This window comes from Sycon ciliatum, chromosome 7 (assembly GCF_964019385.1).
Source record: "Sycon ciliatum chromosome 7, ocSycCili1.1, whole genome shotgun sequence".
NCBI lineage: Eukaryota > Metazoa > Porifera > Calcarea > Leucosolenida > Sycettidae > Sycon > Sycon ciliatum.
The window spans coordinates 1642021-1657140 of record NC_088649.1 but is presented as its reverse complement, the minus strand read 5'-3'; the positions used below and the strand labels follow the sequence as shown (position 1 = coordinate 1657140).

The 15120-nt window shown below is 52.6% G+C and overlaps 1 long non-coding RNA gene across 1 annotated transcript; it reads right to left on the bottom strand.

Moving 5' to 3' along the window:
* Nucleotides 1-12374: 12374 nt before the first annotated feature.
* On the bottom strand, nt 12375-13634 carry LOC135821464 (uncharacterized). Its single transcript, XR_010554362.1, has 2 exons — nt 13251-13634; nt 12375-13153 (listed from the first exon to the last, which is right to left on the bottom strand). It is a non-coding gene; the product is annotated as an uncharacterized LOC135821464 (long non-coding RNA).
* Nucleotides 13635-15120: the final 1486 nt, after the last annotated feature.

The window sequence follows — 15120 nt, the reverse complement described above, 5'->3', positions numbered from 1 at the left end:
ATACGAGTGCCGTAGGCGTAGACAGAGCAGAACCATCTGGCCCGGCTGGGGAAACCTCGTACAGCAGCATCGTCTCTGGGCGACAAATACGTGCACATCCCAGCAATACGCCTCCCCAACATGTACACACTCGACCAAACTCCGCGATCCGGTACGAGTGCAGGTAGCCAGCATAAACAGCACAGCACTTCCAATTCCGTCTCAGCCCATACCCACTCCTCTGAGCAGCCGGGCCTTAGTGTAGATGTGGCGGAGAATGGTCACTGCCTTTTCGGCAGCATCGGACACGCTGTGTGACTCCCTGGCTAGTTGTGCACGCCGTTTGGTCACTACATATGTGGACCCGCTATCACTCAGAGTCGAGGCGTTCACTGCCTGCCGCCTGATCCCGCTGGATAAACGGCCAGGGGTGCGCCCCATCGGCATTGGGGAAGTCGTCAGAAGGATCGTGGCCAAAGCCATACTGTCGGTAACAGGTAATCAGATCCAGGAAGCTGCTGGTACTCAGCAACTCTGCGCTGGACAAGAGTGCGGTATCGAAGCGGCCATCCATGCCATGCATGATGTATTCGACGATGACGAGGTGGAAAATTCAAAAATTGGATCCACTTGGATCCAGTTTTTGTATGGATCCAAGCACATTTCAAGCCGTCTTACTCTCAGCAAGGTGATGTAACCAGTGAAACTGACTGATTTGGCTACTGGGGGCGGGGTTACAACTGGTGGCGAAATAAAAGTCACACCTGCATGCGACATGAGTGGGTTGCTATGCACCCACATACTTAGGCAATAGCAAAGTCACACCTTAGTGGATCCAAAAATAGAAATCTGATGTCAACTTACTACTCCCTGGCCGTTTTGACGTCATCACTTTCAAGCCCTATTGGCTGACGCCTCGAATGCGTTTAACCGACTTAACCGACGGGTCTGCCTAAGGAACATTCGCCGCCTTTGCCCATCCCTGCCCCCCCCCCCCCCCACTAGCATCAATACGTACCGCCACCCCGCCAAGCTCTATGTGGATGGTGAATGCTTGCTATCCTGTGAAGGCACTACCCAGCGTGATCCGGTGGCGATGCCGATGTACGTCCTTGGCATCGTACCCTTGGTCCAGGCAGTCAACTCACCCCACATCACCCAGGTGTGGTACGCGGATTACTCTTCCGGCGGTGGAAGACTTCCAGCCCTCCGCACCTGGTGGGATGGGCTGACTGAGCAAGGAGAAGCCAATGGATACCACCTCAAGGCCAGCAAATCCTTGCTGCTGGTGTAGGAGCGCGCATATGATGAGGTGGTTGCACTCTTTGCTGGCACGGGTGTCCAGATCGTCAGAGATTGCTGTCGTCACTTGGGAGCCGCTTTGGGGCACCCCAGAGTTTGTCAGCAGTTTCGTTGAGTCAAAGGTCACCGACTGGACACGTCAGGTGTCTCGTCTATCCAATTTTACCCGGACTCAACCCCAGGCTGCCTACTCCGCATTTGTCCATGGTCTACAAGGCAAGTGGTCTTTCTTGTCCCGGACTTTGGAGATATCATCTAAGGAGTTTGGTGGTCTGGAAGCCATCATCAGGGAGCGCCTCACCCCAGCCCTTACTGGTCGCCTCTCTCCGTCCAGTGTGGGAGCGGCTTATGCTCTCGTTCCCTTGCCGGGATGGCGGTTTGAGTCTCTCGATTCCCTCCGCCCAATCTTGCCACTATGCCCACTCCCGAGCTGTTACTAATGAGCTCAGGGAAAGGATTGTTATGGCAGATCCCTCGCTAGCTGGTGTGGCAGACGCTACCAAGACCGCCAAATGGCAAGTCCGCACTGCAGCTCGGGCATCACAGCACCAGCTGAAGGAGGGATTTGTGAGCGTTGAAGGTGCTGTGCATGCGGCTCAGCTTGAGCTTGCTTCCGAGCGTGGTAGCTCTGCTTGGCTGACGTCACGTCCTCTATCCTGCCATGGCTTTCGTCTCTCTAAGTCTGAGTTTCGAGACGTTATGTGTTTGCGCTATGGCTGGGTGCCGGAGCGTTTACCGTCATCCTGTGTTTGTGGCAATGCGCGCGTCGACGTCTCTCACGCGTTATCCTGCCCGACCGCCGACCGGTGGATTTCCGTCTTAAAGACATAATGAAATCCGTGACGTCACCGCCGACCTCTTTCGCCAGGTGGCTCACTCGGTATCCGTGGAACCTCCACTGCAACTGGTGAGCAGTTCAGCCTCCGATCTGCGTCCTTAGAGGACAATGCTCGCCTCGACATCGCTACCAGTGGGCTATGAGGTGGCCGGTTCGAACGCACAATGTTTGAATGATATACGGGTTTTCAACCCCTATGCTGCTTCGAATCGTGCTGCCTCAACCTTCGCTGTGTATGCCCGCCATGAACGCGAGAAGAGGAGGAGATATGAGGAGAGGACTCGGGAAGTCGAGAGGGCCTCCTTCATGCCTGTCGTCATGTCGGCTAGTGGTGGTGCTGGGAAAGCCGCCACAGTTTTGTACAAGCGCTTGGCTGCTCTTATCTCTGAAAAGAGAAACGACCAGTATTCTGCCACCATGGCGTGGATTCGCACTCGGCTGTGCTTTGCGCTGGTGAGGTCGAGCATCATGTGTTTGCGTGGTGCCAGATCGTCCAAGTCCCGCTACCTCCACTGAGCGAGATCCGGTTGCGGTTGTCGTTGCGGAGGCACGCCTGCGGAGGCACGCCTGCGGAGGCACGCCTGCGGAGGCACGCCTGCGGAGGCACGCCTGCGGAGGCACGCCTGCGGAGGCACGCCTGCGGAGGCACGCCTGCGGAGGCACGCCTGCGGAGGCACGCCTGCGGAGGCACGCCTGCGGAGGCACGCCTGCGGAGGCACGCCTGCGGAGGCACGCCTGCGGAGGCACGCCTGCGGAGGCACGCCTGCGGAGGCACGCCTGCGGAGGCACGCCTGCGGAGGCACGCCTGCGGAGGCACGCCTGCGGAGGCACGCCTGCGGAGGCACGCCTGCGGAGGCACGCCTGCGGAGGCACGCCTGCGGAGGCACGCCTGCGGAGGCACGCCTGCGGAGGCACGCCTGCGGAGGCACGCCTGCGGAGGCACGCCTGCGGAGGCACGCCTGCGGAGGCACGCCTGCGGAGGCACGCCTGCGGAGGCACGCCTGCGGAGGCACGCCTGCGGAGGCACGCCTGCGGAGGCACGCCTGCGGAGGCACGCCTGCGGAGGCACGCCTGCGGAGGCACGCCTGCGGAGGCACGCCTGCGGAGGCACGCCTGCGGAGGCACGCCTGCGGAGGCACGCCTGCGGAGGCACGCCTGCGGAGGCACGCCTGCGGAGGCACGCCTGCGGAGGCACGCCTGCGGAGGCACGCCTGCGGAGGCACGCCTGCGGAGGCACGCCTGCGGAGGCACGCCTGCGGAGGCACGCCTGCGGAGGCACGCCTGCGGAGGCACGCCTGCGGAGGCACGCCTGCGGAGGCACGCCTGCGGAGGCACGCCTGCGGAGGCACGCCTGCGGAGGCACGCCTGCGGAGGCACGCCTGCGGAGGCACGCCTGCGGAGGCACGCCTGCGGAGGCACGCCTGCGGAGGCACGCCTGCGGAGGCACGCCTGCGGAGGCACGCCTGCGGAGGCACGCCTGCGGAGGCACGCCTGCGGAGGCACGCCTGCGGAGGCACGCCTGCGGAGGCACGCCTGCGGAGGCACGCCTGCGGAGGCACGCCTGCGGAGGCACGCCTGCGGAGGCACGCCTGCGGAGGCACGCCTGCGGAGGCACGCCTGCGGAGGCACGCCTGCGGAGGCACGCCTGCGGAGGCACGCCTGCGGAGGCACGCCTGCGGAGGCACGCCTGCGGAGGCACGCCTGCGGAGGCACGCCTGCGGAGGCACGCCTGCGGAGGCACGCCTGCGGAGGCACGCCTGCGGAGGCACGCCTGCGGAGGCACGCCTGCGGAGGCACGCCTGCGGAGGCACGCCTGCGGAGGCACGCCTGCGGAGGCACGCCTGCGGAGGCACGCCTGCGGAGGCACGCCTGCGGAGGCACGCCTGCGGAGGCACGCCTGCGGAGGCACGCCTGCGGAGGCACGCCTGCGGAGGCACGCCTGCGGAGGCACGCCTGCGGAGGCACGCCTGCGGAGGCACGCCTGCGGAGGCACGCCTGCGGAGGCACGCCTGCGGAGGCACGCCTGCGGAGGCACGCCTGCGGAGGCACGCCTGCGGAGGCACGCCTGCGGAGGCACGCCTGCGGAGGCACGCCTGCGGAGGCACGCCTGCGGAGGCACGCCTGCGGAGGCACGCCTGCGGAGGCACGCCTGCGGAGGCACGCCTGCGGAGGCACGCCTGCGGAGGCACGCCTGCGGAGGCACGCCTGCGGAGGCACGCCTGCGGAGGCACGCCTGCGGAGGCACGCCTGCGGAGGCACGCCTGCGGAGGCACGCCTGCGGAGGCACGCCTGCGGAGGCACGCCTGCGGAGGCACGCCTGCGGAGGCACGCCTGCGGAGGCACGCCTGCGGAGGCACGCCTGCGGAGGCACGCCTGCGGAGGCACGCCTGCGGAGGCACGCCTGCGGCCTGAGGCATCTGACTAGCTTTAAAACAAAAAACACACATTTAAAAGTTGCTTGGACTGGATTTCACTTTTGTTTTATCAATGTATTATAGTTACTGTGCAGTGCTGTGCATGCTAGCTACATAATCATAATAACTTTTGGTTTTGCCCGTACAGGAGGCTTTTCTAAAAAAGACAGCAAAAAAACTCCTCCGTACCCGAATGGCAGGACATCCAAACAAGGCGTTCGGCCCAGGCATACCCATGGAAGGAAATATGCAGGCCTCCTTGATCACCAAGCGTGAGGAGAAATCCCGCTACGCAAACGAAACACCCCCGCCGGTGACCATGTTGCTGAGTTGACGGCAGCACCCCCGGGCAAAGCGTAAGCTCTTTTTTAAAACTTTGCGAACGTGCAACCTCACTGCTCCGCATCATCTATTGCTAAATGGTGCTCCGATCGTGGGGTCGACATAGTGCAATGCGTAGTCTGTGCATCAGCCTACTTCAGGACAGTGCATATGCACGGGTGACTGTGGAGGCAGCTGATGAGGAGAAGGTAGCGGAAAGGGCATTCTGGCCTGACATGCTTTCCCACACCATCCGGCCCTGGCGCTTCAAAAGTGACAGCTTTGGCACCAGCACAAACAATGCCACAACAGCTAGCGAGTGATGGCCATTTCCCACCTCAATCCACTCGCTCGGCCCTACTACCCGAGCTGCCAGGAAAAGCTGAACTTGTTCTCCATTAACTGCCTTTTCGTTCTTCAAAAATCCGCAGAATTGTCAGCTATTGCTGAGATCCACAGACCCGGCATTATCTGCCTCAGTGAAACCGGGTTAGCTCCAAGTGTTGCCCTTAGCATCTCCGGATACACCACATTTCGGCGTGATCGACCTCCTAACGAAAACAAGTCTGGTACCGCCTCCAGGGGATATGGTGGAGTCGCTATTCTCGTTCGTGATCATCGTTTCAGTTTTATCCAACTTCGCCACGACCTCAGTCGCCTTACCTGTGAAACAGTGTGGGTGGAGCTTCAACCTTGTTCCGGCTCCTCAAAGCCTATTATTGTCTGTAGTGCCTATCGTCCACACTCTGCCAAAAGCACAGAGAAAAATCACTTCTGTAAAATGCTCACCGATGCCCTGATCACTATCCCGATGTCCTCGTACCACGTCATACTGACTGGAGACTTCAACTGTAAGCACCAGCACTGGTGCCCAGCTGATTCAACGTGCCCTGCGGGGGCTGCGCTCTACTGCCACCTCGCCTGCTTTGGACTAGAGCAGCTTGTGAATACCCCAACGCACACCGCACCTGCATGGACCCAGTCGTGCTTAGACCTTCTCTTCGTCAACAACTCCCAGCTTGCAACGGACTTGTGCTCTTGGATCCTCGGATCATCTGACAGTGTCATGTCGGTTCGATCTCTCACCATCACCTGGCCGACATCTGCAGTAGACACCACGCAAACCTTTCCCTTACCGCAACCGTCATGTCCCCTCCCACTCAGCTGGGACTCTCTTAATTCTGATCCCTCTAATTGTGACTGATCATTTCTACGCCCAGGAACTCCCCAACTGTTGATGACGCAGTCGATCGATTTTCAATCATCCTGGAACAAACCTTTCAGCACCACCTTGCTGATTTTTCCACCCATTCTTGTCGGTCACACTCACGCACATCGTCTGTGACATCCAATCCACCTTGGGTGTCGACTGTCCTGGTATCTGCGGTGAAACGTAAACGAGACCTCTTTCCAGTGTCAACCAAAATTTCAAACACCTGCCAACCTGGAGGCCTACCGAGTGCAACGCAACTTTGTCAAATACCTATCCCGGAAAACCTACCGCTCTTACATCAGCTCCCTCTCTGCAACAATCTCATCACCCAATCGTCCTTCTCTCTATCAGTTCATCCGCACCCAGCGCCCCAGTGTCTCTCGCGCCCCCACCCAGTGCTTGATTGATCCTGATGGCAACCGTCAGTCTGAGGCAAAGTCCATTGCGGACACTCTCAAAAAACAGTTTGTCTCCTCCGGCCTTTCCGACGATCCGAACTGGGTTATCCCGCCCCTGAACCCAGCTCCTGAGCTGCGCTCCACTTCTTTTATTATTTTTTTAGATGGGTTCATGGTAAGGTTCTCCTCCATAGCCGGTTTTAGCAGTTTGAAGAATTTGTGCGCAGCGGCTGAAGTCGGTTATGGAGTCCAAAAACAACAAATAACTCCAAAGCACGAAAAAGGCCAAAAAACTAAACCAAGAACATGTGCAATAACATGTTATTTAGAAAGACAGGACAAGTGAATAATTAGTCAGTCCATTGTTCATGATGGTCTCCGACGGTTACGTCGGCAAGCGAGCCTCCGCCACTGCCAAAGCAGCGTGGGCTCCGCAGGAGGGTGCACATTTCAAACTAAAATGTATACGCCTACAACCGCGAATGCACATGATACAGGATTTCAGAAGGCTGAAGGAAATCCTGCATCTAACAAATGCCATAACATGAGAGTAGTGCTCACCCCTCTTCTCAGCCAACAGATGAGCAATGCGCTTATACAGTGCTGTTGACGCTGGACCCATTCCGCCAGCGCTCCACTTCTGGACGGCTTTACAACAACTGGTGTTGTCCGCAAACAACTTTTAACGTCTAAAGAGCTGCAAGTCTCCTGGAAAGGACGGTGTACCAAATGAAGTCACTTAACTGCTGGTGCCTTCCTTGTCTTATCTCCTGTGCTTGCTCTTCAACTTGTCCTATAGTGCAGGAATCTTCCCATCTGCGTGGAAATCTGCTATTGTTGTACCGATATTTAAGAAAAGACAACGCTCCCAAGCTGTTAATCAGAGGCCCATTTCCCTGGTACCTTCTATCTCCAAGGTCTGTGAACGCATTTTCTATGAATCTCTCTACCACCACGTCGCCCCTGCCCTCTCCTCTGCACAATCCGGCTTCTGTCGTGGCGACTCAACTATACTTTGCAATTGACACGCTTAATCCAGGATATTCACGGACATCGTAAACTGAAGAAGCATGTAGGTCTCGTCTTGTTTGATCTATCAAAAGCGTTCGACACAGTCTGGTATCGAGGCCTACTTGCTAAGCTCGAGTCTATTTTTCTAGTACGTGGTACAGCTCTGCAGTGGCTGTCGTCATATTTTTGTCGTCCCGTCAACAAACTGTCCGTGACTCTGCTTCCTTGTCCGAACCTTTCAGCAGGTTGCCGGCGAATTAGTCCTTTCGCTATCATTGCCTTCGGCAGTGGGCAAGCTCAAGGTTGTCCGATCCCTTACCTGTAGTGTCTGGTGTTCCACAGGGGTCCATACTGGGTCCACTCCATTTTCTAACTCACGTATACGATCTACCCTCTCTAGTACCAGACGCCAGCCTTTTTGCTGACGACACTGCACTATTGTGCTCTGACAGCTCGCCGTCCAACCGCGTCACCTCCATGCAGACCGGCATTTAACTCCACGATAACATGGATGGAAGCTTGAAAGCTAAGGCCTAACATCGCGAAGACCGAAGCCATGTTCATCAGCCCATCGCTGCCCACTCAGCCGTTGCACCTTCCAGGAGCCAATGCTAACATCAATGTTGCTCATCAACACAAAAACCTTGGTTGTAATAATCGACAGCCATATGTCCTGGTCCCCACATGTACAGTCAGTATGCAAACGAGCTAGTTCGTCCTTTGGCATGCTGCAACCTCACTGCCAACATTAAATGACCATTGCCGAAAATTGTTCTTTACGTCGTATATTCTACTTTGTAGCTAAAATTATTTTATTATTATGACACAGCGTGGTGCTGTCTGTCTCAGGCTCTTGTTCAAACTCTGGAAATACACCAGCAGCGTCCGCTTTTTAAAAATCCTGTTTCGCAAAAACCAAACATTCTCCTCCCAACGTCTCTACAGTTTAGTTTCAGTTACAGTTTAGTTTCAGTTGGCGGAGGGATCAGCAGACGGGTGATACTGTCCCGATTTACAACCAAATCGATTACATTGCATGTCATCAAAATCGGAAACGCATGCTGATGGACTCCCGCAGCTATGGAGGATGCGAAACATCAACAGACCATCGCCTGGTGGTGGCGAGGTTCCTCCTCAACCGGATGTATGGAATATTCGGGCATCATAGGTCAGACGAGCAAACCTCCCTGAAGCCACTTCGATACAACACAAGTGATCTGCCGACAAGCCCACGGATCCGGGAGAAATACGTTGATACAATCGTCGCAGAGTACGGGGACCGGCATTGCTGTGGCAGAAAACAGCATCGGCGATAAAGAATGCTGCAGAGAAATCGCTATGTCTAGAGGCCCGGACAAAGCGTAGTGTGAAGGACAGCCCTGAACTGCGCCGACTGTCTCAGGCGCAAAAAGAACTAGAATTACGTATCGAAAATATCACCAACACCGGTACTCAGGCAGGCCTGAAGAAGGAACGCAACCGCATTCTTCACAGCATCAGAAGAACAGCGCTGAAGGAAGCAGAATTACGGCTGGACGAAAAGGCAAAGGAGGTGGAGAAGTTGCGGGACGGTGCTCGAATGTTCAAAGCTGTTCAGTTAATGCGGAGACGTGGAGCTGTGAAGCCTACAGTTGCTAACAACACCGGAAAAATCATAGTAAACGAGAATGAAGCAGCTGAGGCAATTGGAAGCCATTTCTCAAGTCAGTTCAGCTCACCAAGCGCCACAGACATCTCACCGTTCCAGGGACAGCCACGTCCTCTGCAAACTCCCATTACAACTTCAGAGATTGCAGGCTGTCTCGGGAAACTGAACAATAGCCGTGCCGCAGGAGACGACAGTATCCCCACAGAACTGATGAAGTATGCAAGTGATGCTTTGGCTCCTGTGTTGGCCAGCATTTTCAACGGCATGTTTGAGCAACACGAGGTGGTTGATATAGGCAGTGGCAGTCTCATCCCACTTCAGAAACCCAACACGCCGCGAGGACCACCATCAAATTTACGTCCGATAGTTCTTCTCAACACGCTGCGGAAGACCCTGTCACTCCTCACTTTAGCTCGAGTCAGACCCAAGGTTGACCAGTACCTAGCCCAGACGCACAGCGGCTTCCGCCCTGGCCGATCCACCGCGGATGTGGTATGGGCGCATCGATGGCTTGTGGCAAAGACGCAGCGCTACCACAGCACCGTTCACCTGCTGTGCATTGATCTGTCGAAGGCTTTTGACACGATCAAGCGAGACACCTTGCTGACTGTTCTGGAGGCGTTTCTGAGTGACGATGACGTTCGCTTGATCAGGGTCTTGATCTCTAACACCAGACTTCGTGTTCGGCTTGGGAGGTGGCTGTCGGAATCATTTGCTACAACGAAGGGGAAGCCACAAGGAGATTGCCTTTCCCCCGTTCTCTTCACGATTTACCTGGAGGCTGCGCTCCGACAACTAAGGCAAGTGGTGCCAGCAAGACCTCTCAGCGACAACGGTCTGCCGCTCGAACTTGTATATGCGGATGATGCAGACTTTGTCAGCACCTCAAAGTCCTGGCTGGCGGACGTGGAGGCGACTGCCAGCACGGTGCTACCACAGTGGTCCCTGATCATGAACCGGGACAAAACTGAGTATACGGACGTCTTCAGAAGTGCGGACAGGATCGATGAAGAGTGGAGGACAACGCGCAAGCTGGGTTCGCTGCTGGGCGACGAAGAGGATATTATGCCACGAAAACAGCTGGCGACTGCAGCATTTCAGTCCCTATGGAGCCTCTGGAAGAGGCATCAGCACATCAGCGAGAAGTTGCGTCTGCGGCTGTACAACACTTTTATTATTCCAGTACTGACGTACAACTCGGGTACGTGGGGGGTCAGTGTGACCGTTCTGTCTCGCCTGGATTCCTTCCACCGCCGTCAGCTAAGGTCACTCATCGGTGTGAAATGGCCACAAATAATACCGAATGATGCTCTCTATGCCAGATGCGAAGCTGAACCCTTGAGTGTCATGGTCAAAAGATCACGCTGGAGGCTGTTTGGCCACATCCTGCGGATGGCAGATGAATCCCCAGCTGTTATGGCTATGTTCACGTACTTCGCCAATCAGCAACAGCAATGCTGGAGGGGTAGACCGTGGACGACCCTGCCGCAGGCATTGGTGGGAGATCTGCGCCAAGCCAATGCTGGATTGCTCGGGAACCTAGACGCTCTGCAGAGCCTGCGAGCCATTGCCCATGACCGACCCGCATGGCGAGATCTATGTATGAAGATCTGTGCATCGTGATATTCCGACAGATCCTGAAACAATCAAACTCAGGAAATAGCACTATTATTATCACTCAGGCTGCAATATTCAATGACATATAGACATAATTCACAAATTAATTAGACATAATTCATAAATGACATATCTTCAATACCCATGAGCTACATTGTATATAAAAATGTATCATTATATCATTGTTCTAGCTCGGTTTTTTTCCCCTGTCATAGTCCTGTTTATCATGTTCAGCATAAGCGAAGTTGTGGATCATGCTGGCACGGTTGACTCCAACGCGTACATGCAAGTAATAGTAATAATAATCAGTATATAGTTTATTACCTGTGCAAATTGTTCCTAGGTTTGTGCTATTTTTCTTACTATGCTTGTATCCTCGCTGTTTCACTCCAAGTGTATAAATCCTATTGTAGTTTCATCATTCTCTTTAGTCACGAATTCCATTGATAATTGTGACAAGAAAACGTTCTGGAATACATTATTCGTCCCCATGGTTGTGATATGAGTGCGCATTTAGTTATATTCATTGCATTAATAATCAGTGTCTTCCCTTTTAGAGCGACACCAGCAACATCTTTGCATCCTTGTACACCTGATCTTATTAGACCTGGTTCCCAAACACATTGCTAAGTATAACTGGTTTGTGTCCACCAGATCAACACGTAATTCCTTCTCATTACCCCGTGTCAACACCTCCCTGTTTCTGACATCTCCTATCTTCTCCGCGTACACTCGCTGGTCTACCCTGCCAACTATCCGTAAATCATGCACATACATTCCAACTAAATGATAAGGAGAGAAACAAAAGAGAGTCCGAAGCTTCTTCGTCCTATATAATCCCACCATTTTCGCCATTCATCTTCTTGAAGTACTCTCTTTTGTTTCTCCCCTTATCATTTAGTTCGCCGTGGTTTGCTACCACCCGACTTCTCTTAAATATTGGCAGTCTTACGACGAACCAGGAGACGCTGAATAAGTTAATACTCAGCCACTGCAAGATGATCGCAAACGGCAGCTTTGCAGTTTGATCCACAGAATTCGCCTAGGTAAAATTCGCATTCATCTCCCATATTCGATTTTTTTTTCTTCGTCCCGGTCCACATGTACATTTTTTTTTTTTTTTACTATTGAACACTCACTGCATGATGAACTAAAATGAGGAGAAGAACTCGACACAATGGTACATATCCAGCAGGACGGAGTGGGTGGGACCTGTGAAGCTCAGCCGACCAAGGGTCTCGGCATCACAGCTGCACATGTGCACCAAAGGAAACAAAAATGGGGAGTGGAAGGGCGGGGAGGGGAGCAGGAGAGCAAGAACTCTAAGGGTAGGAAAGAGATGAGACATGTAATAGTCTCTCACTTTCTCGTGCTAATTCAGCCGCATTTCCCAACTCTCCTCTGTTTTTGTCCTACACCTTTTGGCTGCAATTTCCTCTGCAAGTTAAGATATTAAAAGGTCTTTCCAGCTTTAAAAATGCTCTCCGATCGCATAATGCAGTACAATATGATCTCCTTGCTGGCTTCTTGACTATCCTTCTTTCTTCCCTTTTTCTTTCTTTCTTCCTTTCTTTTTTTGTTTTGTTGCCGTGGTTGGCTTTCATCCCTCTGTCGCACTTTGCGTGCCAATTGGTCATGGGCCACGAATTGAATGAAATATATATAAATAAATAAATCTTGACTAGTACATAAATGCATTTTCTCAATACTGCGCCAAATGACATAAGCCCCCTCTCCGGATTTAGAGGCTCAAATAAAATAAATCATTTTCAACGAACTCAGTCAAGAAACTCAATTCAAAAGGAGAAAAACAATAACAAAATACAACAACAAAAAAAGTGAAGGATAAAATTTAATGATAACACAGAGTACAAGTTCAGGAAATCAGGTGACACAGATGATCAGGATCAGGAGATCAGGAGAATTTCATTAATCGCTGACACGCGTAGATAGGAAACCCATAGTGTGCGCTTACAAGTTGAGCTGAGGTCTGAAAACACACTTTTCTATAATTACCTTCCGAACATCGGCCTGGCCATCCAGAAGGAATCGTATGTCTACGATGCAGGGGTGTCCAAAGTATCTGCTCCTGTATTCTATTACTTTGTCAATAGACAGTAAAATTCGAGTACAGCTGGTGCTCGACGGATCTGGTCTGCTTATAGCATAGTTCGCATTCCTTGTAGACCGCTCCAGATCCCACATGAATTCATCGTAATCTTCAAAAGAAAGTGTACTCAGCGGAGGCCCCCATATCAGCGGTGTAGGAGAATCTGTGAACAGGTTTTGCCCGACCTGAACTGTGTCAACTCGCCTGGATCGTGAGCATCGCACCATCTCTTCCACCCATAGTGCGGCTTCCTCATGCGATAGATTCCATTTCCCGCCATCTTCAACGGGAAGGATGACATCCTGCATACCGAACATATCCAAATATATAGTGTCAATAATCCAATGACATACACCAGCGTTATCATAGAAGGTGTCGAAACAGATGACGAAAACATACGTCTTGTAGACTCCAGGCAGGCCTCTGTGATGTAACGTCTGGAATTCGAGACGGATTGCAGGATTATACCATCGCTCATCAGTCACCCACTCCTTATGATTGGGTGTGCCACGACGAAGTAACGCATGAAGGCTTGGACCCTCAATCGTCTGTCGGCCAAGCTTAACAGGGTGACCAGTGATGACTACGGTTCCAGATGGCCTGAATAATGGTGGGCCCCAGACGGTTCTTTTTGTTCCATCAGGATTCTTGCTCAGAACTAGAACATCTCCATCGCCACCTGGAAGCTTTGGGAGGTTTTTGGAAGACAAAAGTTTTACGAATTTTTCCAACTGAACGATGGAATGTTTCGTAGTCATCTTCTACAGTTCCTCTACGGGCAGTATCCACCACACTGATTCTTACTCAGAAACATTTCGAAGTCCTTTTTAAATGCCCCGGGCGTGAATTCAACGCTGCACATTCTATGTGGTCTGAGCTTTGCGCCACCTTCCGCTTTGGTCGGCGCTGTAGTTGACACAAGGTATTTTTGAAGTATTTTCTTGTCAACATGCAGTACACGTATCAACCTATAAACGGAGAGAGAGATTATTATTAATAATAACACCTAAACAAATTAATGCTAACAAAGTATCACAAGGTATTCTTGAACGATACCATGTGCGTGAACAGTAACAATCGAACACTCTAAGGGGACAAAATCAACAGGTATGAAACAACACTAGTGACACAATTCTGGCCCAACACGGCGGCCAGACGAACACAACATTCTACTGGTAGAACAATTTCAAAAAGATAACACTCTCCTTTCGAACACAAACTCCTTCTGTGTATAATCATTTTGGTATCTCGTCCTGAATGTTGCCAAGTGTATTCTGATTCATGTTTCTCCGTTTTGTGTCGTGGCCCGTGCCGTCATGGTTATCAGTTACATGTCAGTGTTTTGGAGGCTGTGTTCCAACGCATTCATAAGCCTGACCTTTGTGCTCAAAAGGAGAGTGTAATCTTTTTGAAATTGTTCAACCAGTAGAATGTTGTGTTCGTCTGGCCGCCGTGTTGGGCCAGAATTTTGTCACTAGTGTTGTTCCATACCTGTTGATTTTGTTCCCTTAGAGTGTTCGATTGTTACCGTTCACGCACATGGTATCGTTCAAGAATACCTTGTGATACTTTAATGGCATTGGTTAGGTGTTATGATATCCAAATAATCTACGTGGAGATAATAATTCTAATATAGCTATGAATAGGATGAAGGCCGCAGACATCACGCAACTACGTTACTTGTTCGACATGTATGACTGTGTATTTTATAAAAAAATATCAGGGGTGAAAGTTGGCACTGATATCCCGAGGTCGAGTACTCTGATTTTTTCCGAACCAATATTCGGGTATTCGACTATTCTTCATCTCCTAAAAATTGCACACCAAGGGCCTTAACATCACATGATACAACCCTGATTGAAGCGAGTGCCAGTCATTTTTCTCGGGTATATTGTTTGGTGGGTCATGTGGGCTCTCTCCAGTCGTGAACAAATGTTCACCACACAGTCTGCACATCAATATCTGGCGACTGCTGCTCTGAAACTGCAGATTTCTGTGGTTAATGCATGTACCTTGTATGAACGAGTACTCTGATCTATTCCGAGTACGATTATTTTTGAAAAAACCGAGCGAGTCCTCGAGTATTCATGTAGGTTTGCAGCGTACGGCAAACCGTAGTTATCGCTGACAACCGCGCGTTAACCGAGCAGCAGGCAAAAGCCACGCGCGTGGCTAGGCGCGCAACAATGGGGGTGTCTGGCATGCAATGGCGGGCAGCCGTACTGGGGAAAGCCCAGGCCGCAGTACGAGTACGCCCATATGCGCGGGC